This window comes from Dipodomys spectabilis, unplaced genomic scaffold (assembly GCF_019054845.1).
Source record: "Dipodomys spectabilis isolate Male_0828 unplaced genomic scaffold, ASM1905484v1 ptg000175l, whole genome shotgun sequence".
NCBI classification, from domain to species: Eukaryota; Metazoa; Chordata; class Mammalia; order Rodentia; family Heteromyidae; genus Dipodomys; species Dipodomys spectabilis.
In genome coordinates, this window is record NW_024870852.1 from 14,053,003 (window position 1) to 14,073,987 (window position 20,985).

The 20,985-nt window shown below is 56.2% G+C and overlaps 1 protein-coding gene across 1 annotated transcript in view; it reads left to right on the forward strand.

Annotated features, from left to right (window-relative positions):
* The first annotated feature begins 3,612 nt into the window (after positions 1-3,612).
* Positions 3,613-20,985, forward strand: part of Src (SRC proto-oncogene, non-receptor tyrosine kinase) — a 40,769-nt gene continuing 23,396 nt past the window's right edge. The window contains exons 1-2 of the mRNA XM_042694742.1: positions 3,613-3,776; positions 14,395-14,520. The gene's annotated coding sequence lies outside the window, so the exon portion shown is untranslated. The remainder of the gene's footprint in view (positions 3,777-14,394; positions 14,521-20,985) is intronic.

Below are 20,985 nucleotides of genomic sequence, written 5' to 3' on the forward strand. Positions count from 1 at the left end.
AGGTGCGGTGCTAGGGAGGTGAAATGCATTAGGCTGGAGCCTGTCCATCCCTGTGCTTCTGCACTATACTCTGCCTGTCTGTCTGTCTTATTATTTTTCTAAGTTTGACACATGGTCTTGCAATGTAGCTGGCCTTGAACTCCCCACCGTTCTGAGTAGATCACTCACAGAAAGCCTTATGGGTTCTGTCAGTGATGGGCTGGAACTTTTCTGAGCCTGTGATGGCTCTGGCTTCTCTCTTGCAGAGAGCTGAGCCAGGGCTGGCCACCGTGGAGCCAGAGCCACCACGGCCTTGAATGAAGCATGGGGTAGTGCCCTGATCCCAGGGCATGGGGCTGCTCTGTGCCAGATGTGCGGAGCCTGGCTTTTCCCAGCCCCTCCATCAGCCCCACAGTTGTGAGGCACCTTGCTTGCTGGACTGGCACTCTATCCCGTACATCATGCTTCCAGCCCTGCTTTTTGCTGATTATTTTGGAGATGGAATCTCACAGACTTTTCTGTTAGGGCTGTCCTTAAACCTTGACTCTCCAATTCTCAGCCTCCTGAGTAGCTAGGATTACAGGCAAGTCTGCTTCCTGCTCGTGTTCTCCATCTTAACAATGGTGACATCGATAACATTTACCAAAGTTGGGTGCTGTGGCTTATACCTGTAATTCTGTTACTTAGGAGGCAGAGGCAGAAAGAATTTCAATTCAACATCCGCCTGTGCTACATAGTAAGACCCTGTTTCTGCTCCATCCCCCAAACACCTACTATATGCTGGTGTTTGGGTAGGTTGGGAGATAGTCCCTGTTGGTGCTCCAGGCCTGGCTATTGCTACACAAAATGGTGACTGACATGCAGGTATTAGGCACTGACCTGCTTATTTACTAATGAAGTATTTCCAGTAATGATGCACACAGAATTGCGCAGGCTCTAAGCCAGACTAGCAACTCTCATCTGCATAATCCTGGAAGTAGGCGAGATTGTTACTTTAGGTAACAGTTTAGGTCACAGTTAGTGACCTCAAGAGCTGGAACTGGCTGTGGGTGGCTCCTGCCAGTCAAGCTAGTTACTCAGGAGGCTGAGAGATGATGATTGTAGTTTGAAGCTTGCCTGGGGCAAGAAAGTGCTTGAGACTCTTATCTCCAATCAACCAGAGAAGCCAGAAGTGGAGCTGTGGTTCCAGGGGTTAGAGCACTAGCCTTGAAACAGAGAAGCTGAGGGACAGCACTTAGGGCCCTGAGTTCAAGCCCCAAGACCAGCACACACACACACACACACACACACACACACACACACACACACACACACACACACACAGAGCTGGAATTTGAGCTCTTGTCTGTGGATATCAAGAATCAAGATAGTGTGTTCTCACCAGCCAGCTGGCCAGTGTCTAGGCTGTGCTAAGCCTGGGTCAGGCCATGGTCCTCAAGGTGTGTCCAGATAAACCCAGGAGTGACCTGGGCCTCCGCCAGGAGTGTGGGGAAGCTTGTCCTGGAGGAGGTGACTTTTACTCAGGACCTTTCCTACTGTTAGGGTCTGGGCTTTCCTGGCTAGGACTAAGCCTGAGGAAAGGCCTGGTGGGGTGGTTAGAAGTAAAGAGCATGTGGAAAACTAAATAATAAAAGCATTGTGTAGGCTTCTTCCTCCTGACAATCTCAGCTGCTGAGGAAACCTGTGTGTGCACAGAGCCACGTTTGTGTCCTGAGTGTGTAAGGCTGTGCAAGGGAAGAGCTCACATGAGCCAATCACACTTCACCCTGCTAAGGGATCTGCCGTCTGGACCTATTACACAGGTTGGCATACCAAGGCTCAGAGAAATGACTTGCTCAAGCTCACACGTGTCTGGGAAGCAGCAGAGTTGAGACTTGAACCTAGTTCTGTGAGTTCAGAGTTTCTGCTTTCAAGTACTCTCTCATCCTTGTTCTAGAAAAGCCCCAGGACTTCTGTGTTGAACTTCTGGGGACAGATTGAGTGATCTGTGGTTATATATTTAACAACAAACTCTCTGGAAGAAGAAGAAGAAAAAAGAACTGGATTTGTAGCTCCCATCCATTTCCAAGGTGGATGGTCCTCCACTCACAGCATGCTAACCAGGATTTGGCTTTGGGAAGAACAGATGAACACCACCATCCATTTTCATTTATCCCAGGAGGATGCCCCTCCCCACTTCCAGCCCAGGGTGCTCTGTGAAGGCCACTGGACTAGTCTCAGAGGTGCCAGAGGGCTGAGCGACCTGTTTCCGTCCGCCCCCCAACAGCTCCTAGTGCCCGAGTCCTGGATGGTGCAGTTAATCTTTAAGCCAGCCTTGCACACCAAGTGTGACCATTCCACCAGCCCGACTGGCTTTCCAGCTGGCTTGTCCGCATTTCCTCCCTGGTTAGCTCAGCCAGTCACCACCACCCTGGCCACCCTCGGCACTTGTCACTTCAGCTTGGCCATGTCTGAGCAGAGCGCGATGGCTTGTGAACGGGGTGGGGCCTGGTGTAGATGGGAACCAGATACGCAGACTCAAAGCCTTGCTCATTCCGGGGCTCCTAGAAGGTAGATTGCACCGGGGGCTGTGGCCTCTCACATTCCACTGGACCTGCCTAACTCGGTCACCTGGGACTTCGGTCCCAGGCCAGGTGCCACATACACCTGGCACAGCTTGCCTTTCCCATCTATGAGAAGGGAAGAGGGAAGGAGGGGGTGGGGCATTTCACCAGGCCAGCATGGCATCAGGCCATGTGTGAGTGTGTGTGCGTGTGTGTTGTTTTTGTGGCCTAGAGCAGCATTTCCTCAGTTTCCCCTTTTCCTGCTCTACTTCCTGCCCCACTGAATCCAGAGCCCCTTCGTGGCTGCATTTATTTGGCAGTGCCTTGCTACCTAACCCCTGCTTTTGCCCTCTCCAACAGAAAGGCGGGAACCAACTATGGCAGATACGCTGCTTTCTTATGAAGAAGAACCCGGTATCTACTAAATGCTACTTGGGCTGGGGGCATAGCTCAGCCGCACAATGCCCGCTCAGCAAGCCAGAGGCCAGGAGTTCAACCCCCCCAGTACAGCCCCAAATAAAGTAAGTGCCTCTCCTTAACCTGCCCGCCCCCAGCTCCCGCTGAGAGATCCTCTGGTCAAGGCCAAAGTCAAGGGCAAGTGTGACCAGGGCCTCAGTTTTTCTGCCTCTGAGAATAGGAGGCACCGAGCCATCGGGGTAGGTGGCTGTGGCTCCTCAAGTTAACCTTGGACCAGGAGCGAATGCATGCTTTGGGTGAAACCACAGTTGGGTTTGGGATTTGGGGAGCGGGCTGGGGACCCAAGGGAGGCGCTTTGGCTTGGGGGTAGATGGGGGTCCAGGGCGGTCCTGGGGTGGCATGGGGGCGGGGCCTCGGCTGTGCCCGCCCCGCCGGGTCTCAGCCAGGGCCTGGCCCATCCGTCCAGGGAGCCCATCCTTGGTCCCTGTCTTCCTTCTCTCCTCTCCTCTCCTCTTCCTCTTCCTCCCCCTCCTCCCTCCTGCTTCCTCCTCCCCCTCCTCCTCCCCTCTCCACCCTTCTCCCCTCCTCTCCCCTCTTCTCCCTTCTCCTTCCCTCCCTCTCCCCTCCCTTCCCATCCCTGCCCCTCCCCTCTCCTCCCCGCCGCCTCCTCCTCCTCCTCCTCCTCCCTTTCTCTCCCGTCTGTTTCTCCCAGCCCGGAATCCATTCCGGCCCCGGAGCCGGAGCGGCCAGGCCGCCGTGGCCCACCGCGAGCCACCTGGGCCCGCCCTCGGCGCGTCCGTCTGTCCGTCCGTCCGCCCGCCGCCCACCGCCGCCCAGGTGAGCGCCCCCGCCCCTCCGCCAGACCCCGGCCGCCCCGGGGCCGCGCCCGCGCCCAGCCCGCGCCCGATCCATCCCCGCAGCCCGGGCCGCTGCCCACCCCGCCCGGCCCGGCGTCCGGGGCGCGCGGCGGCGCGCGGGGACCGACCGGGACCTGCCCGGCGCGGCCTTTTGTTGTGATGTCGCGGGGGAGGGGGGCCGGGCGGGGGCCGCGGGGACCCCTCGGGCCTGCCAGCCGCCTCCGGCTCCCCGGCCCGCCGGAGCCGCGGAGCCCGCCCGGCCCCCGGCCAGGTCTAGGCCAAATCTGAAATCAGAGCCGCTCGGCGCCGCCTCCGGCCCAGCCGCCCAGCCCTGCGCCCGGGCCTGAGTGGGAGGGGGACTGGGTGCAGGGTGGGCGGGGGGGGGTGCAGGGGGGCAGGGCGGGGGGGTGCAGGGGGGCTGGAGGGGGCACCGGGCGGGGTGGGGCGGGGTGGGGTACAGGAGGCCTCCGGGCGCCCAGGCAGGTCGGGTATAAGTGGGCCTGGGCGCTGAGGTGGGGGTGGGGTATAGGGCAGGCTTGGGGCACTGGGGTGGGGGTGGGGTAGAGGTGGGCCTGGGGCACCTGCTGACCTGCCAGGGGCTGGGCCAGCCTCAGCTTGGTGCCCCCAGCTCCGCCCTGAGCAGGCCCAGCCTCTGGCCAGCTCAGAAGTTGGCAAAAGTTGGGGAGTGTCACCCAGAGGCTGGGATGAGTTTGAGTGTCCCCCTCAGGGACACCACTTGCCATGCTATGTGTCTTTAGACAGCTGAGTGTCCTCTCTGAGCTTAGGTCCTCAGTGGTGGTGGGTGGGCCTGGCTGAGATCCCTGGGCTGATGCAAGATAGGGGTGGCAGTTCAGCCCCCTGGGAGCGTAGGGCAGGCCCGGCAGTGCCCAGGGTCCGTGGGGGCCCTGGCTAATGGTTTCTGGAGCCTCAGACCACTTGGGACAGTGGTCTCTGGGTCACTTGAGTGCAGCCGAGGTCAGATTTGGTTTCCAGGGCTGGGCAAGCTGGTGACCCTCTTCTCAGCTGCTGGCTGGGGAGTCAAGTTGCCACCCATGCCAAGGGACTGGGACCCCCATGGGAAGACCATGCCCTTGGGCATCTCAGGATTGGCAGGGGGAGGGGAGGTGCTGGCCCCAGTGGAGCCCACCTTTGGGAGAGGTTTGCTGGTGCTCCCAGAGGCACCCCAGAACCCCTGGAGGAGGAAAAGCCTGACCACCCAAAGCCATGTGATCTCAAACAGCCACGGAGCCCTCCGGTCTCCATGTTGTCACACATGGGATGGATGATAGAGCCGCTGGAGGCTCTGTGCTAGAGCCGGCTGCCCAAGAGGGAGGGCATGCCAGGTCCTGGATGCCACCCCCTTGCCCTGGGCTCCATCTCCTATGCAAAGGCCCGGGGCCTATCTCTGAAGAATTGAGGTAGACACACAGGCTCTGAGCTCCATTAACTGCACACAGACCTGGGCTCCATCCCTCCCTTTGGAGTTTAGCGGGTGTGGGCTCCAGGACCTCTGCTCTGCTCACCACTGTAATAAAGCAGTAACAACAGAAGCTGCTCACATCCGCTGAACACCTCCTGGGAGATCAAAGCTCTTGTGTATCCTCATTTTTTTTTTCTAGTGAGGAAACTGAGGCTCAGAGATGAGTGCAAGTACTTAGACCCACAGCCACACAGTGTGAAGCTGGAGAGAGGCCTCAGAGAGAGAAATCTGGCTGTCTTTTTTTTCTGTGCCAGTCCTGGGGCTTGAACTCACAGCCTGGGCACTGTCCCTGAGCTTCTTTTTGCTCAAGGCTAGTGCTCTACGACTTGAGCCACAGCACCACTTCTGGCTTTTTCTGTGTATGTGGTGCTGAGGAATGGAGCCCAGGGCCTCATGCATGCTAGGCAAGCACTCCACCACTGAGCCACCTTCCCCGCCCCTGGCTGTGTTTGAAACAGGGATCAGACACAGGGCCGAGGTGGAAGAGACGGCTGTGGTGTGTGGCGGGAGGCAGGAGGCCCCGCTGCGGCTGTGGGATGTGGTGAGCCTCGATGATGCGGCCTTTCCAGCAGGGAAGGGACTTCCAGTGTGTCACTCTCAGCTGACTGCATGCCGGGGCCTGATCCTGTGTCTGCCAGCTGTGAACTCCCCCTGCCCTGCTCTCCCTGGCTTTGCTGAGGCCCCCCCTACCCGCTTGGCTTCTGGTTTCTCCCCGGGGCATGGGTAACCCTAGCCTGGGGCCTAGCACTTACTTTGATTTTTATGTTTTTGGTCAATTGTGGGGCTTGAACTCTGGGCCTGGGCGCTGTCCCTCAGCTCTTCAGCTTGTGGCTAGTACTCTACCACTTGCGCCACAGCACCACTTCCAGCTTTCTGAGTGGTTTATTGGAGATAAGAGTGTCACAGACTTTCCTGCCCAGGCTGGCTTTGCACTGTGATCCTCTAATCTCAGCCTGCTGAGTAAGCTAGGATTACAAGTGTGAGCTACCAGCGCCTGGCTTACTATGATTCTTTCCTGAATGTCATCTGGAGGGAGAACTGGAGTATGTCTGGTTTCCCCAAATCCTAGGAGCCAGGGAGGAACCAGAATGACCTCTTGTTAGACCTCTCCACTCATCCTTTGATCCTCAACTGACCCCATTTTCTCCAGACCTGCTGAGACACAAGCACCTCTGACTGTGCATTGAGCACCTACTATATACTTTCTGTGACCATGTATTGAGTTGCTTAGAACTTGGCTGAGCAGTACTGAAGTGGGAGGCTTCCAGGTGGTGGTGCCCTGGCTGAGGGGAAACAGTGTTCAGCTAGCAAAGGAGGGGACTGGATGAATTCCCCCCATTCTCGTGCTCAGACCCTTCTTAGGACCCCTGGGGTTGTGGGCAGTGGTTTGTCTGATGGTTTCTGGCCTCTTAGAAATTGAAAACTGGAGAATGAGCCAAGAGGCAAACACATTGCCAGATGAATTAATCTATCCTCACTCCTGGGATAGAGGTTCAAGTAAAGGTCTCTGAGGCCTAGGAGACAGAGATAACTTGAAGAAAGGATGTAGAAGTTGGCTAGACTTGAAGCCAGAGGAAGGACTTAGGAAAGTTCATATGCAAAGGCCCTGAGGTCGGGGAGGGTACGCAGTTTGTGAAGCCAGGAAAGAGTGTGTGAGGTTATAACACAGAAAATGGAACGTGTAGGGGAGGTAAAGCAAGGCCTGTTATCTGTAGGGCTGGCCTGAGGACCCTGGGGAGGATTTTGGCCTGTCTATCTGTCTGTCTGTCTCTTTTTTTGGTTGTCGTGGGGCTTGAACTCTGGGCCTGGGCGCTATCCCTCAGCTCTTCAGGTCCAGGCAAATGCTCTACCACTTGAGCCACAGCGCCACTTCCGGCTTTTTCTGTTTATGTGGTGCTGAGGAATCGAACCCAGAGCCTCATGCATGCAAGGCAAGCACTCTACCACTGAGCCACCTTCCTTCTTTTTATATAGGGGGTCTGATTGGTGTCCCCAGTATGAATAGGCTCAAGGTATGGGCCAGCGTATAGATCTGACCAAGGCCCCTGATAGAAAGAAATGTGAAATTGGACTACAATATTCCATGGGGGCCTAAGCAGGCATCAGAAGAAGCAGCAGCTGAGTCTGGGTTTTGAAGGGTCAGAAGGAGTTCAATAGGAGGAAGGCCAGAGGAGCTGAGAGTCAGGGATGAGAGATGCCAGATGCAGAGCGGCCAGATGAGAATGAGATGGGGAGACCAGACAGTCAGCTAGAATGATGGACAGGCAAGTGCTTGTGAGTCCCCCGGGCCTGGGTTCAGGTTCTGACTCTTGCACTTGCTGCATGTCTTTTGGGTCATTTCCTGTCTCTTTCTGAGTCATAGTTTCTTCTTGAAAATGGGGACCATATACCTCTCTCTTTCAGGTTGGGGTTAAGAGAAGGCCCTGTGCTCTCCTGTTGATGCACCCCCAAGAGGAAACCCACCCTTCCTGGGGTGATGGGAAAGTCGGTTGGCATCTTTATCATGTCCTCACCCAGCTGGGCAGTCAGGGCCTAGCGTGGAAAGTGCCATGGGGTCGTCTGGGCCAAAGCTGGAGGCCAGCAGCAAAGGTCCGCAAAGTGCTGGGTGACCGTGACACCCACTCTGCCTTCTGTCTGTGTTAGAAGGCTGGAGACAGTGCCGGGCCTGGCCCAGCTTCTTAAAGGCTGTGGTGGGTGAGATCAGCCACATTTTCCAGATGGAAATGTTGAGGCCTGGAGAGGAAAAGTGGCTTTCTTGGGGGCTGTGGGGCTGTGGAGCTCTTGGGATCTGGAGATCTGAACTCCTGGGTATGGCCGCCAGGGCCCTGCGAGGCCCCTGCTTCCCTGAACCGGGCTCTTTGTGAGACAAGCCTTGTTTCCCCTTCGCAGTCTGTGGCCCCTGCTCTTCTGTCCGCCCTTCCAGCTCCCCAGTTTCTATTTTGTGTATGTGTGTTGGTCCTAGGGCCTGGGCACTGTCTCTGAGCTTTTGGACTCAAGGCTAGCACACCACCACTTGAGTCACAGCTCCATTTCTGAGTTTTTAGTAGTTAATTGTAAATAGGAGACTCAAGGTCTTTTCTGCCCTGGTTGGCTTCAAACTGTGATCTTCAGATCTCAGCTGCCGCCTGAGTAGCTAGGATGACAGGAGTGAGCCACAGGTGCCAGCTGGTCCCAGTGCTTCTTGCTGCTCCCACCCCCTTCCACCCCTTCTCTCCCTGGGAACCCTCTGGCTTCTACTAGAGCTCCTGGGAGCGTTTCCTTTGTCGGGGCCTCAGATTCCCCATACATGAGGTAGCCCAGTGAATCATGGTTTCCAGGGTGTCCCAAGAGGGTGGACAGGAAGTACTAAGGCACACCAAGAGCTCAACAAATGGGAGTGGGGAAGAGCACCCCCTCCCCTGGCAGCTAGATCCCCTTTCCGGGAGGAGTTTTGCCAGATGTAAAGTGGGTAGGGGTCTTGCACCAGGCAGAGCCAAGAGGAAGATGGTTCTGTGTTGCCTATTCTGGGGAGAGAGACCCGGTGAAGACCACCCCTGTGTTCAAGGCCTCACCCCAGCTGTCAGGCCACAGCCTCTGCATACCTCCCTGTGAGGGGTGAGTTGGTTGAATGCAATCTACAGGATCCAGGACTTCAAGTCCAAATGGAGACCCAGCAGCCAGAGCTGCAGACCCCCAGGAGTCAAAGTAATCAGCCCCACCATCACCACCCACTCCCTGGACTCAGATTATCCTGTTCTACTTGGCCTAGGACTTCAATGCCACCCACCTGAAGTACCACTGTTGAGAAGCATTCTGATGTCCCAGTCCAGTGTTGACTGCATGGGAAACTGTTCTGTGATGGATTAGTAATGTCTGCCATGGGCAAGGGCTTAGAGAGTGCTGTCTACATGCTGTGAGTTTCTCATTTCCTGATCTAGTCAGACCTTCTCTTTTCTCTATGGGGGAAATTAGGCCAGAGAAACCCAGGGCAAATCATCAAAGCTGAAAGGGAGATGCAGATATATCTCTCGCCTTTTGATCCAGCATTTTTCCTAGCCAGCTCACCTGTCCCCACTGACACTGTGTAGTCTTGTGGCTCACACCAAGGGTGAACTGGGAAGGATCACAGAGCTGGAAACTAAACTCTCCATCTTTCTTCTCCTGGCTCTGAGAACTTGGGCAGGGGACTTCCTCTGAACTTTGATCCCTTCTATTCTCCCTTCCCCCTGAAATTACCTGGAAAAGATCCAGAATGAAAGGAGAAGCTAGAAGGGAGGAGAAGTTGAAAGATCTTGGTTCAGTCCCTTCCCATCTGGTCATCCATTTCCTCATCTCTGCAGCTGAGGCTCTTTCCTTCCTGGGACTCTGGTCTGGCATTTGGGTTGGAGACTTCTGCACAGGCAGGCCTGGCTGCACTCTCCGGTGCTGTGTGGGACTGGGGCGGGGGGGATATCTGGGATGGGTGAGGGGTGCTTGCAGCCGAGCTGTTGGGTCTGTAGGAATGGATCTTTGGAGTCCTGGCACCTGCTGGGCCTGGTGGCCAGTGGGAACAGCATCTGAGCTGGGGATGGGGAGGTAGACACAGGGCTGGAGCAGCATCAGGAAATCTGGTCTTCCTGTCCAGGCCTGCTGTGTCCATGTGGTCTTGACTTGGATGTTGGTGTCCACACTGAAGGCCTTCCAAGTGTGGACCCCAGCGAGGTGGCCCAGTCCCTCTATCTGCCTTACCCTGGAGACGGGTGGGAGTTCAAGTCACAGAACAGGAGCCTGGGCTTAGAGAAGCTAAATGTGGGTGCCACAGTCACCCAGCAAGTGAGTCCAGACTTTTGGGGTCTGGGTGATTTGTGGGTGTCTGATTCCTGTACCCAGGGCGAGTGTAGGGCTGGGCTGACTCCCTGGGTGTCAGCTCTGCCTTTGGGTGTCTGCTTTTCCTTTTGGCCTCAGGTCTGGGTGGCTGTGGTATAAAGTACAGTAGAGGCAGGGAGGCCTTTAAAGCCAACTGGCTGTAGGTTTGACTCCTGGCCTGGCCACCTGTGTGCCATATCTGATGGTGGGAAAGTATCTGCTCTGAGCCTCAACTTCCCTATCTGCCCGTGAGGTTGACAGGGCCAGTACCAGCTTTGACTGGTGGGGTAAAGGTCACATGAGCCAAAGGGTGTGCTGTGCTGGCAGCCAATGTTTATCTGCTGTGAAGAGGAAGGTGATTTCCTAGCCAGGCAATCACTGGGCCTCCTGAGGGCGCAGGGATCCAGGAAGCCCTGGGGCTGGGCCCGACTACCTGTCTGACTTAGTGGCTGCATTGATTGGTTGATTCGAAGCTATTAGCTTTATCCGGGCTTTTTTTTTTTCTTTTTTTGTCCATTGTGGGGCTTGAACTCAGGGCTTGGGCACTGTTCCTGAGCTTTTTATTGCTCCCAGTTAGTGCCACTTTAAGTCACAATTCTACTCCCAGTTTTCTGCTGGTTGATGGGAGATGAGAGTCTCATGGACTTTCCTGCCCTGGCTGGCTTTGAACCTTGATCCTCAGATCTCAGCCTCCTGAGTAGTGAGGATGACAGGCGTGAGCCACCGGTGCCTGGCCTCCATCCAGGCTTTCTCATGGAAGCCTTGCCTTAGCTCCTCCCTGTCCTGTGACCTGCCAAGTCCTCTGCCCTGAGTCCCTGTGGCATTTGACATCCCCCAGGCCCATCTCTCCAGATGTGCCACACTTTGAGCATTAGCTTCTTCCAGTCTTTGCCTCTGTGGCTTGGGAGGCAGGAGCAGGCAGGAGGCCCTCTGGGCTCTCGTTTTCTCCAGAGGTATCTGAGGACAGGGAAGCCCTGGCTTTGTGGCCCGGGCTCCTGGAGATGCCACTGGCCTGGGAAGAGCTCCATTCTCAGCCCTGCCCTCAGCATCTCCCTTGTGTCCTGGCTGTGCAGGAGACGCGGTAGCCTCTTCATCTATTGGCTGTCTTTGCGCTTGCCTGGGTGGTCTGGCCCCCATGCCTGGGCCTGCGGCCAGTCTTCCAGCCCCACATTCCCCTTGCTCAGGCCCCTCCGGCGCCAAGCGCCCGTGGCTGCAGGCTTGCGTGCCTGCTGTTGCTCCCAGCACTGGGGTTCTTTTTCCTGCGAGGGAATATGTGGTGGTTGTCACTCCCTGGCAGGCCGCGCGTTAGCATTTACAGAGCGCTGGCTGACCAGCCCCGCCAGCCATGGGAGGGGATGGCTGCCATGACCGCCTTGTTTGGCCGATGAGGAAACTCTGGCCTCAGATCAGACTCCTGCCAGGACCCCAGGAAGGCCTTGATTGACTGTGAAAAGGAGGCTCAGAGACACAAGTGACTTGTCTGTGTTGCACAGCAATGAGGGGTGGACAGACACATGAACCCATTGGGGACGAGGACAGGGCAGGCCCCCAGCAGGCCAGCCCTGGGCTTCCTGCAGTGGCTGTGGCGCCTGCATGCACGGTTGAGCCTCTTGGTTGGTGCCAGGCAAAGCGCTGAGTGTATCTTAACCTCACTGCAACCTGTGTGGTGATGATGCATGCCCCTGCCCTTTCCCCAGAGGCTCAAGGACTTGCCCAAGGTCGTCCTGTGTGTGGATTTGAACTCAGAGCTCCTGAGCACCGCAGGCCTGCCTTTCTCATCTGCTCTGAGCTCTTCTCTGCCGCGTGCCTGACTTTGACCATTACTTGCATCCTCTCCCTGCTCCTTCCTGGACAGTGAGGAGAGCAGATGTCTCCAGTCCAATTCTGGGGGCTCCCGTGGAATATCATGAAAGAACCTTCCACTTCCCAGGTGGGGAAACTGAGGCACAGGACCTGGGAAGGGACTTGGCTGCTTCAGACTAGATGGAGGTGGTCTTCTTTGCGCTGGGACTTTGGGCTCAGTTTCCTCATCTGGGAAATGGGTTAGCCAACATGGGGTTGTGGTAAAAGATGGATCTACGTACGCCAAGGATAAAATAGCCCAAGGCCTCTAAGGCAGCCCCCAACGAAACAGGCAGCAAGGCTCTTGCTGGCAGGGTGGGATGATCAGAGGCCCGGGCTGGGGGTGGGTGGAGGGAGCTGGTCACAGAGTGCGGCTGGACCGTGGTGGGTGTTTTTCACGGATGACCACTGGTCAGGTCCCTGCCCTCCAGATTGATCTCAGCTCAGCCCCACGCAGCCCCGCGCCCCGCCCCCGCCCCGCCAGGTGCTCCCGAAGGCCTCAGAACCAGATGAGCCACCGTTCTATTTGGGGACAATTCTGCTGTTCCCGTTTCAATCCTGTGCCCTAGTTTTAGAAGCAATGTGGGTTTGGTTACCAGTTGGCCATTTGCAGAAATCTTCCCCCTCCCCCCTCCACCCACTCTGCCTAAACCTTAGCTCTGCAGGCGACCTGTGTGAGGCAGGGCCTGGCGCTCAGGGCTCCGCCCCTGTGCTCTCTGTGGGAGGAGCTGGCAGCTGGCCTTGATTATCTACTGGTGATGTCTGGGCCGAAGATGGGTGCTGGAGACCCTCAACGATGCTTTTTGGATGTACGCTTGTACTCTGGGAGAGCTAGATGTAGATCCTAATTAATGCCCTGCTGTGGGGTAGGTGACATAGGACCGGTAGGAGCCTAGTACAAGGCCAGGAGAGCTTCCCAGAGCAGGTGATCCCTAGCCTGACCCACAGAGGAGTGAGGGTATTCTGGGTAGAGGGGCAGCATACACAAAGGCCCTGGGGTAGGGAATGGCTTGGAGTAGGGAGGAGCTCTGGGAAAGGGGCGTGGGGAGGGGGCGATCTGAAGGGGACTTGGTAAATTGGCAGCCCTGGCCGTGCTTGGGTGCAGGGCCCCGCTGCGATGCTGAGGGGTGGCTTCCGGGTCCCCCGGGGCTCCCAGCACAGAAGACAAAGCGTCTTTGTGGTGGCGCAGATGGAGGCTGAGAGCCCCACTGAATGTGGGCTCTGGGCTGCGTGCCCCTCCTCTGCCCTGGGTTCCTGTGGCCCCCGAGGGTGGGAAACACAGCTGGGTTATGGGGTGGGGGGGGACACCCCTCCTTCTGGAGCTCAGGAAGTCCTGCTCATCCAGGCCCTCATTCTGCACAACAGTGCTGGCCCGGCTACCTCCCCTCCGAGGCTCTGCCCATGCGTGCACGCCTGCATCCATGCGTGCATCCATGCGTGCGGCCACCCATCCCGGAGCTCCGGTCCCCCTCCCAGGCCGGCCCTGTGCTTTGGGCCACTGTCTGTGAGGACCTGAAGCTACCGAAGCTTCCCTTTGGAGTGCTGTTCCCCATCTTCAACCCAGTGTGCATTCAGCTTGGGTGTGCGTGGAGGGGGGGACGGAGCAGGGAAGGGGGAGCTGAGGGCTTCACCAGGAGGTCCTGTGGGAAGGTGGCTTTGGAACTGAGGCTGGAGGGAAGGGCAGGTGGGCATGCTGCCACTGGAACATGTGGTTAGGAAGGAGAGCAGGGAGGGAGTGAGGGGGAGGGAGGTATGGCGGGACGTATGCTCTGGGCAGGGGGAACTGTGTATGCAAAGGTCCTGAGGCAGAAGGGTGCTGAGTTCCCAGGGAAAAGGAAAAGGGCTAGGCTGGTGTGTGGAGCCCAATGAGGTAAGGAGAGGGTCTGGCAGAGACTATGTGTGGGGCCTTGGAGCCCCTGTAAGGACTTAGCCCTTCTCTTTTTGGGAGTCCTGGGGCTTGAACTCAGGGCCTGGGTGCTCTCCTTGAGCTCTTCAGCTCAAGGCTAGCGCTCTATTGCTTGAGGCACAGTGCCACTCCCAGTTTTCTAGTGGTTCCTTGGAGATAAGAGTCTCAATGGATTTTCGTGCCTGGGCTGGCTTTGAACCCTGATCCTCAGATCTCAGTCTCCTGAGTAGCTAGGATTACAGGTGTGAGCCAAAAGGGGCCCTGGCATGGACTCTGTCCTTTGTCTTAGGGGGTTTGAGGCCTGGAGGGGTTAGGGGAGGCCCTCGGTTTGGGTTGGCACTTCGGAGGGGCTTTCTGCTCTCACTTGGATAGCCTGAGAGGGTTGAAGCTGGCCTGCCCAAGGGAGGCGGAGAGAGGACTCAGGCCATTTGGAGCTGGGACTTGGCGGGGTTTGGGGCCGGGTTTCAGGGAGTGAGGAGTCACCTTATGTAGGGCCATGGCAGATCCCTCTACAGAAAACCACAGCTTTCTGGTTCACCTCCCCAGCCCTCTGTAGGTCTACCCGGAGACACAGAAGCACCACTTCCCCACAGCCCCACGGCTGGACTGAAGCCCTCAGAGCCTGAGTCCTCATCTTCACACACAGAGGACAGGATCCAACCCATTTCACAGGTAAGGAAATTGAAGCTCAGAGTCTTTTACCCAGGTGGGATCCCACAGGGCTGATAAAGTAGCACTTGGAGCCGAGCGCGCTGGTGGCTCACTCCTGTAATCCTAGTTACTCAGGAGGCTGAGATCTGAGGATCAGGGTTCAAAGCCAGCCCAGGTAGGAACGTCCATGAGACTCTTATCTCCAGTAAACCACCAGAAAACAGGAAGTGGTGCTGTGGCTCAAGTGGTAGAGTGCTCACCTTGAGCTGAAGAGCTCAGGGACAGTGCTCAGGCCCAGAGTTCAAGCCCCATGACCGACAAAAAAAAGAGTCTCACGGATGTTCCTGCCCAGGCTGGCTTTGAACCACAATCCTCAGATCTCAGCCTCCTGAGTAGCTAGGATTACAGGTGTGAGCTATGGATGCCCAGCAGATCAGGGTTTTTATAGCAAGTCACACATTGCCCAGGCCCTGGGCCCAGCTCCCCCTGCCCTGTGTGGACAGCGGGTCCCCCATCCTCTCGCTCCCCAACCCCACCAGTGCTTCCAGCCTGCCTGGAGTTGCCCCGCCCCACCCAGCCGCACTGGCAGAGCCGGTTTGAGGCTGGCCAGCCCTGAGCGTGTTCATGCCGCCAGGCAGGACCAGGCATGCTCTGGCTTCCCTGGCCCTGCCATGGCCCTCACTCCCTCCTCTCTTGCCCCTGTCCATTCAGCAAATATCCCCTGTGATCCAAGTCCCAGGCCCTGACCTGTGCTGGGCAGGGCCTGGGGCTTCCTGCAGTTGTCTCAGACTTGTCCACACTGCTGTCACTCAGAGGTGGGCAGAGGCTCTGCTGTGAGGGTGTGCCTGAAGCTAGCACGGACTTGGCCTCGGAGGCTGACAGGCGCGGGGCCTGGCCTGCTACTCTTCATCAGGGCAGGGTGCGGGGGGCACACAGGGTGTGGTTTATGTATCTATATATCCCTCATCCATCCATCCATTCATCCATCCGTCCATCATCTACCCATCTGTCCATTACCCATCCATCATCTATCCATCATTCATCTATTATCCATCCATCCGTTACCCATCTATCCATCACCCACCCATCATCCATCCATCCATCCATCCATCATCCACCCATCTATCCATTACCCATCCATCCATCCATCATCCACCATCTATCCATTACCCATCTATCATCCATCTGTCCATCCATCCATTCATCCATCCATCCATCCATCCATCATCCACCATCTATCCATTACCCATCCATCCATCCATCATCCACCATCTATCCATTACCCATCTATCATCCATCTGTCCATCCATCCATTCATCCATCCATCCATCAATCCATCATCTACCCATTAGTCCATTACCCATCCATCCATCCATCATCCACCATCTGTCCATTACCCATCCATCATCTATCCATCCATCATCCATCCGTCATTCATCTATTATCCATCCATCCATTACCCATCTATCCGTCACCCACCCATCATCCATCCATCCATCCATCATCTACCTCTCTGTCCATTACTTATCCATTATCCATCATCCATCCATCATCCATCCATCTATCATCCATCCATCTATCCAATCATCATCCATCCATCCACCCATCCATCTATCCACACATCCATCCACCTATCCATCCATCATCCACCCATCTATCCATTACCCGTCTGTCCATCCATCATCCACCCAGCCATCCATTACCCACCCATCATCCATCCATCCACCCATCCATCCATCATCCACCCATCTACTACCTATCAACCTATCCACTACCTATCCATTCATCCATGTGTCCATCTATCCTTCTAACCACATACCATCCCTTGATTGAGTCATCATTCCACCATCCATCCATCCATTTAGCATTCTATTTACCTATCCATTTATTCATCCATCCACCCCTACTGATATTGTCCACCCACTCACCCCCCTACCCATCCACTCATTGAGATATCATTCCACCCACCCACGCATCTCCATTCACTTAGAGGGTAATAAATGCCATGGCTTCCACATAAATGGGGAAGGAGGTTGAAATGCCAGCTGGGGCATAGAATAGGTGACCAAGGAAGGTGCTCGCATTGAAAAAGAGAAGGAAGGAGCCATACTGCTTCCTGCATGAGATCATTTAGAGAGGGCAAAGTCAGTGCAAAGACCCTGGGGCAGAGGTGTGTGTGCCGAGGGTGGGAGAGGGGCAGCAAGGGGCAGGGGGAGGAGAGTGAGCTGGAGAGAGTGGAGTAAGTAGAGGGCAGCAAGATGGAGCGGATCAGGGAGGACTGCAGCCCATTCTGCAGGCGTTGGGAGCAGGGTGGGACCGCAGTAGCACCCTGGGTGCATGTGGCTTCCGTGTGCAGAGCAGCCGTGGGTAGGGGCCCAGGTGGGCAGTGAGGAGTGGGGGCTCATGGGAATGAGTAGTTGTTGGCAGGAGTTGGGCACCGATCTTTTTATTATGTAACAGAACCTTCCTTTTTTTTGAGGTACATTAATATCATGACCCCATGAACCCATCACAGTCCCCTGGACCCCATACCCACCCTGCCTGCTCCACGCCTCGCCCTCCGTCCTACCCCCATCTTACAGCAAACCCCGGGAGCCCTGACTCACATGCGACTACTCCAGTGTGTACCTTGAGAGGAGGACTGAGCCAGGCGACTCACGCCTCTAATCCTAGCTACTCAGGAGGCCGAGATCTGAGGATTGCAGTTCGAAACCAGCCTGGGCAGGAAAGTCCATGAGACGTATCTCCAATAAACTGCTCAGAAAAAGCTGGAAGTGGCGCTGTGGCTCAAGCGGTAGGGCACTAGCCTTGAGCACAAGGAGGCTCAGGGACAGCGCCCAGGCCCTGAGTTCAAGGCCCCAGGACCAGCAAAAGAAAGAAAAGAAAGAAAGAAAGAAAGGAAGGAAGGAAGGAAGGAAGGAAGGAAGGAAGGAAGAACTATTGGGATTAAAAAAAAAAAGCATCAATTGCTTAGTGCTAGCACCATCTCTTCCCCCCCCCCAGGCCGACTTTGACAGAGCCCTGGACTCCTGGCACTCCCTCCCCCCCCCCGCTCCCTGGCCCCCCTTCCCTGATGTGGCCTGAAGTATGTGGCTGGCTGGCGCACGTGGGATGCGGTGGGAGTGTGTGCAGTGCCTGTTCCAAGTAGGTGCTCAGTAAGTCCTCAAGCTGGATGGCTGTGGTCTGAACACCCAGGGACCTGAGCTGGGCTCTGGGCCCCATCCTGGGGGCAACTCATTCCTCCCAGCAGTTGTTTGAAGGAGGCTATTTATTATGTATATCCCTATTTTATTTTATTTATTCCTTTGTTTTGTGTTGGTCCTGGGGCTTCAGTTCAGAGCCTTGCCCTCTCAGATCTGGTGCTTTACCATTTGAGCCAGGCCTCCAGTCCAACTTTTTTTTTGCAGTTGTGGGGCTTGAATTCAGGGACTGGGCACTGTCCCTGAGCTCAAGGCTAGCACTCTACCACTTTGAGCTACAGCGCCACTTCCGGTTTTCTGGTGGTTTACTGGAGATGAGTCTCATGGACTTTCCTCTCCTGGGCTGGCTTTGAACTGCGATCCTCAGATCTCAGCCTCCTGAGTAGCTAGGATTACAGACATGAGATACTAGTGTCCAGCCAGTCCAGTTTTTGGGAGTTAATTGGAGATAAGACTCTCCTAAATTTGTCTGCCCAAACATGGGCTGGCTCTAAACCCTCATTTCTTGACATCTCAGCCTGCAGGGTAGCTGGGATTGTAGGCATGAGCTGCCAGAGCCCATCTTGTTTTATTATTTTTATCTTATTTTATTTTTTAGCTAGGTCTTACTATGTAGCTCAGGCTGACCTGGAACTCATCATCTACTCCAGGATGGCCTTGAAGTTGAGATCCTCCTGCCTCAGCCTCCCGAGTGCTGGGGTTACAGGTGTGTCCTCCCTGGCTCAGCTTTATTCCTGTTGTGTCAGAGAGGAAGCAGGCACAGAGAAGTAGAGACATTTCCCCAAGGTCACACAGTGCGAAGACCTACATCTGAGTTTTGAGACCAACAGTTCAGTTCTTGGTTCCTGTGCAGTAGGGTCTTTGGGGGCCAGGAAAGAGGGGTACTTCTTTGTGTCTGCAGGCAGGTAAATGGGGGTACTGCCTGTGGTCAGTCTTGGGGGGGTGCCCTGAGTTCATTAGAGGGGTAGTAGAACTTCACGGGAGGAAATAACACGTACTCAGGCTGGGAAGCTGGAGGCTCAGCAGGGAAGAGCCAAGGGTTGGGGAGCAGGGAGCGAGTCGCCCCACTGGGCATGCCCTGCCCTGCACCCATTGCCCCGCAGGGTAGAGGGAGGGCTGGGCTTTTTGCTGTGGAGGGGGGACTGTTGAGTGGAACGGGGCGCAGCTCAGGACTGATGGCGGGGTGGGGCTTGGCCACTGGGTGCGCCTGCCCACCCTTGTCCCCGGAGGGTGTGGGCGGGAGGGGGCACGGCGTTCCCAGAGCTGCCAGCAGGGAACAGCGGGGCGTGGGCAGGGGCCGGCTGGCACAGCCCCCAGCCCATCCTCTGCCAGCTCCGGGAGGGGCGGCTGGGGGCCCTGAAACCCCCCGTGCTCCCCAGTCACCCCTAGGTCCTGGGGGTCAGGGGACCCCATGTGGTCACACCCACACACCCCTTGGCGGTCAGCCCTTACCGGCCAGGCTGGGGTGTGTGTATGGGGTGACACTGGGGGTCCCTGAGGCCTGTCTGGACATGGACTTACCTTCCCTGCTTCTCCCCAGCGCAGAGTTCTGGGACCTGGCACCCCCAGAATCCTGGAGCACGGCCCTGCGCAACCCCTTGGCCTCTGGTGTCACTCAGACGCAGGCCTGGGCCTTGCTGTGTGACCTGAGGCTGGCCGTGTCCCCCTCTGAGCACCAGCCTTCCCTCCCACTTGCTCTGAGTCTGCCTGGCCATGAACTCTGGGGCAGACACTAGGATAGACTTCCCATCGAAGTCCATAGAACCCCCTCGCAGTACCAGGATCCTCCGCTCTGTGGTTTAGGGGGACCCAGCTGCCCCTCCCCAATGACCTCTTAGGCATGGGACCCCCAAGAAAAGCAGGAGTAATGGGGTGGGGGGTGCATACCTGACTTCTGTGGCCCCTTCCCCCATACTGCCTCCCTCCTCAGGGAAGCCCACCAGGATTTCCAGGCCACCCTAGACCCCCACATCTCCCTTGGTCCCTTCCCCTCCTCTCCAGGGCTGCTACCTCTGTGCAGTGGAGAGGGAGGGGGCTTTGAAGGGATGGGGTGAAGCCCCAGCAGGGGGGTTCGAGGGGGAAAGGCAGACAGACAATCTGCAGGTCCCTCTGTCCTGACCCACCCTCAGCCCTGCCCCAGCCTGACTTGATGAAGGGCCAGCGTGGCCAGAGACCCTGCTGAGTTCCTGGACCAGGTTGGGCCCCTGTGGCTCCAACTGTAATCCTAGCTACTGGGGAGGCTCAGACCTGGAGGATGATGGATGGAGCACAGTGGCTCATGTCTGCAATCCTAGCCCCTCAGGAGGCTGAGAGCCGTCATGGGGCTTGAACTCTGGGCCGGGCGCTGTCCCTGAGCTCTTCAGCTCAAAGCTAGTGCTCTACCACTTGAGCCAGAGCACCACTTCGGTTTTCTGGTGGTTTATTGGAGATAAGAGTCTCACGGCTTTTCCTGCCTGGGCTGGCTTTGAACCCTGATCCTCAGATCTCAGCCTCCTGAGTAGCGAGGATTATAGGTGTGAGCCACCAACGCCCGCCCAGCACTCCATCCTTAATTAGTCAGCAAAATGCTGTACTGAAAGTGTAGCTCAAGTGGTAGAATGTCAGTCAGGAGGGCAAGACCCTGAGTCTAAACCCAGGAGTGAAAAAGAAAAGGACTCCGGACTCCCTCAGGAGCCTTTCCTAGCGGCTCCTCGGAAGGGAGGAGCTTGCAGGGATTTGTCACCAGCTGGACAGAAGGCACATCACTTGACCTGCCTGCACTTTGGTTTTCTTCTCTGTTAAATGGGCTCAAAAAAGCCAGGTGCTTATGGCTCATGCCTGTAATCCTAGCTACTTAGGAGGCTAAGATCTGAGGATCGTAGTTCAAAGCCAGCCTGGGCAGGAAAGTCTGTGATACTCTTATCTCCAATAAACCACTCCGAAAACTGGAAGTGGTGCTGTGGCTCATGTGGCAGAGCAGTTGCCTTGAGCTGAAGAGTTGAGGGACAGCGCCCAGGCCTAGAGTTCAAGCTCCACAACCAACAAGAACAAAAAAAAAGAATAGCACATGATAAGAAATGTGCTCATTATCTTACCCATGTAATTGTAACCCCTCTGTACAGTATTTTCACAAAAATATATTAAAAAAAAAAGAATAGCACATAGGCTTTGCATGGTAGGATGTGCCTGTAGTCAGCCTCTTGGGAAGCTGAGGCAGATCACTTGGGCGCTGGAGCTTGAGACCAGCCTGGGAAACAGTCACAAGTGAGATCTCTTCAAAAATAAAGCAGACAAAACCCCACCCTGG